Source organism: Nannospalax galili, unplaced genomic scaffold (genome assembly GCF_000622305.1).
Source record: "Nannospalax galili isolate Female #2095 unplaced genomic scaffold, S.galili_v1.0 scaffold417, whole genome shotgun sequence".
Lineage (NCBI taxonomy): Eukaryota > Metazoa > Chordata > Mammalia > Rodentia > Spalacidae > Nannospalax > Nannospalax galili.
Window position 1 is genome coordinate 775755 of NW_008340785.1, and position 4275 is coordinate 780029.

Genomic DNA, 4275 nt, shown 5'->3' on the forward strand with positions numbered 1-4275 from the left:
TGTTAAAAAGTGAATTAGAGCCTGAGGTGGCATTTAAGATTTTAAATTGCTTGCCAAACAAATAGGAAGATCTGAGTCCAATCCTTAAAACCCATGTTAAAATAAGACAGGCATAGTAGCTTTGTTAAAAAATGAATTAGAGCCTGAGGTGGCAGTTAAGATGTTAAATTGCTTGCCAAACAAATAGGGAGATCTGAGTCCAATCCTTAAAACCCATGTTAAAATAAGACAGGCATAGTAGCATGCACTTGTAACCCAGAGCTGATGAGACAAAACAGGTAGATCCCTGGGGCTGGCTGGCCAGATGCCTATATACTTGGCTAGATCCAATCTAATTACAGACTGATTCAAAACAACGTGGATGGCTTCTAAGGAATGACACCTGGGACTGACATCTGATTTTCATTTGCACGCACACAGGCATACATGAGCACTTGTAAACACACATGCACTCCCCCACACATAAACTCTCACACACAAATAAATAAAATAGAAAAAAGTCTTTGGTAACTCTGCCATTGTATGCAGGGTGATCCATTTCTAAAAGCATAATAATTATGTTAATTGAACCAAACCCTCAAAATTTCTGTTTAATATAATTTTTAAGAGTTATTTTATCATGTATGTGTGCATGCATGCACATGTGCATGTGTGTGCCCACAGATAAGGGGCATTGGATCCCTTGGTGCTGGAGTTACAGGCATTTGTGACCTGTCTGATGTGGATTGATTACTGAGATCCAAACTCTGGTCCTCTGGAATAATAGGGAATGCTATTAATACCTAAGCTATCTCTTCAGTCCTGAGAAAGATAGTGCTTAAAAAGCATGGGCGTGAACACGTGCACACACACACACACACACACACACACACAAAGTAGCTAAGATTTTTTTCATAGGAGAATGTGATTAAATTTTCAGAATACAAAATAAAATCATGACAACTAAAATGTTCCAGAATGTATGACAATATGAATCATTTTGTAAAGAATTGCATCATTGGTATATAAATCTGATATGTACACTACCATAACAGAAAAAAATATGTAACAATCACTTGAAAATCTCCATCTAGATTAAAAAGTATACTAACTGAAGTCAATACTTCAGTTGTCTGTTAAAAATATAATATGATTGTATGAAACTTATTATAGGAGCTCAAGGAGAGGTCACTATTAGAGAATCTATTTATTGAATCAATCACATGAATAGATATAATTAGAAAGAAAGCCATAACATTATTTCTGTGTATTCTAAAGAGTATTAGACAAAACTTAAAACTTTCTAATAAGTGAGTTGGAAATGAAAGTAAATAAGTAAAAGGTCTTAAAGCTGGGTTGGATGATCGATTGATGTTCTCCCTTAGCAGCTTGTGTAGTGGTCTCCAAAACTATGAGAGCTGGCCTTTGGGGAAGGTGGGTTCCAGGTCAATGCAAGCTCCATTGCTCCAAATCCTTTGTCCAATGTATGTCCTGTCTTCAGTAATAGGGTCTTACCTTCAAGGCTATCAAGGGCAGTGGCAATAGCCTGTGTAATTTGGGGGAGTCACTTGGACTACCCTGGCCAACACCTCAAAGGGAGGTTTCTTCTGTCTAACATTGTTTCTTGTAATATAGTCTTCAGCTATACACATGCACTCATGTAGAGATATTGTGTGTGTAATTTTTCAGTATGTTTTTGGACTAATATGATTCCCTCTGTTTTTTTTTTTTTTACACTAGATAGGCATTATTTTTATCTCCTCTCACCCATTCTAACCCTCCCTCCCGACCCTCCATAATTAAAGTATTCCCATTTTCTCCATTTCTCCCTTGATAATATTTGTCTCCTATGGGCCCTCCTCTCTTGAGATCCTTCTTCCTCTTTATTCCTTGTATAACACTCCTTCTCCCTCTCCCATTTAAATGCCCTCATTTTATCCATTTTCCCCTTAGTAATACCTGTCTCCTATTATTCTTCTCACTCAGGCTCCTTCTTTCCCTTTATCTCCCTGGTTTCTTTCTTTCCATTTTCTTGGTTCCTGCAGTTACATCAGGATTTATACTCACATATAAGAATTTGGTGCTAGGATCCAAAAATGAAGGAGAACATAATGTCATTTGTTTTTCTGAGCCTGTGTTACTTCACTTAGTATAATACTTTCTAGTTCCACCCATTTACCTGAAAACTTCCTGATTTCATCTTTCTTTACCGCTGAGTAGAGTTCCGTTGTGTAAATGAAACACATTTTCGTTATCCCCTTGTCAATTGAGGGACACTTAGGTTGCTTCCATTTCTTAGCTATTCTGAAAAGAGCAGCAACAAACATGGATGTACAAACACCTCTGCATTAGGATGAATCCTTTGGGTATATGCCAAGGAGTGCTATAACCAGGTCATATGGTAGGTTCATTTTCAGTATTTTAAGAGTTAACACTGTTTTCCATAGGGGTTGTACGAGTTTGCAATCCCACCATAGTGAATGAGCATTCCCCTTTCTCCACATCCTCATCAACATTTGGTATCATTTGTTCTCTTGATATTAGCCAATCTGACTAGGGTAAGATGAAATCTTAAGGTGGTTTTAATTCACATTTCCCAAATTACTAATGATGTTGAACACTTAAAGATGTTTCTTAGCCAGCTTTATTTGGTCTTTTGAGAACTCTGTGTTTGGATTCCTAGCCCATCTTATAATTGCGTCATTTGTTTTCTTGATTATTTGTTTTTAGAGTTCTTTATTCTGGATGTTAAATCTCCATTACATGTGTCACTGATGAAGATTTTTCTCCTACTTTGTGCATTTTCTCTTTACTTCCTTAGTTATTCCACATCAAAGACCAGCACAGAAAAGTATATTGGGACAGTAGTGGCACTTTTATCTTGAAGGTAATCAACAGCTACCTAATTGGACTTAAAGCCACTCAAGTGGAGGAAACTCATGTGTAGTACTGAAAACATAGTCAAATACACATGTCTGGAGGGGTTATAGAGCTTAGAGAAAACTCCAAGGGTTTCACATCCCTAGACAAATGCAATTTATTATTGTGTGCAAAATATGGATCCTTATATTTACAGACAAGTATTCCAGTCACCATTCAGTAAAGATGCTTCTTTTGCAATGGACAGAGACTATTATAGAGTTCCACAACTAGTAATATGCAGAGATTGTCTGTGAATTTCCCAAGCCTAAGTGACACATTTACAATGCAACCTCTACACCTAAGACTCACAGAAAATAGATCAATGGGTATAGAGAACACTAATGCATCTCTCAGTTTTCATCAGAGAAGCTCCCCATGCAGTAGAGGGCCAGGAACACAAAAGATTACAAAGAGCAAAGTGTAGAGCAAAAGAGTCTGCAGAGTGTGGATCCCTGGACAGGACTCCTATATCAAACTCCACCCACCCAGGACCATTGTGGAAGAGGGAGCAAAAAAATTGTAAGAGCCAGGGAGGAGATAGATGACCATATGTAAATAGAGTCCTACAGTCTCCTGAGACCTTGCTCATATGAACCTACATCATTGGTGTCAGCATACATGAGATCCATGCAAACTCAAGCAGACAAAACCCCAGCACAGACCTGTGGAAATGGATGGCAGGGCCCAGTCTTAGTCAAAGAATTATTGATAGCTGATTATTGCTGGGGAGGAAGAGCTAATCTTAAGGTGAGGGATTCTAGATAGGCTGGCTAGACCTCAGTGGATGAACTTGCACTGAGAGACATCTGGGGACACTAACTTGACATGATAGGCATTAATACAAATGGCAGAATGTATAAATTCCAGTTGGAGACTATGGGCAGGTGCCAGTGGGGGAGGGGTATAAAGATGCTTAATATGTTCTGCATGAAATACACAAAAATTCAATAAAAATATACATAAATAAATATATAAGATATGCCATACATCTTTATGAAATATTATTTTAAAATCTGTAGATAGTGGGGATGGAGAGATGGCTCATCGATTAAGAACACTGGTTGTTCTTGCAGAAGACCTGGGTTTGAATGCCAATACCCCACATGGCAGCTAACAACTGTCCATAACTCCAGTTTCAGGGGATCCGACAGCCTCTTCTGACCTCTCTTGGCATTGCACAACATGGATGCACTTGCCTACATGTAGGCAATACACACATACACATAAAATAAAAATAATAAATAAAATTTTAAAAATGAACAGGTGTATATTTAACATGCTATATATCATGTATTTTGTTTTACAAATTTTGTATTATATGTAATATAATACATACAATTATTTATGAGGTTAAAATAGAAATAGGTAAAAGTT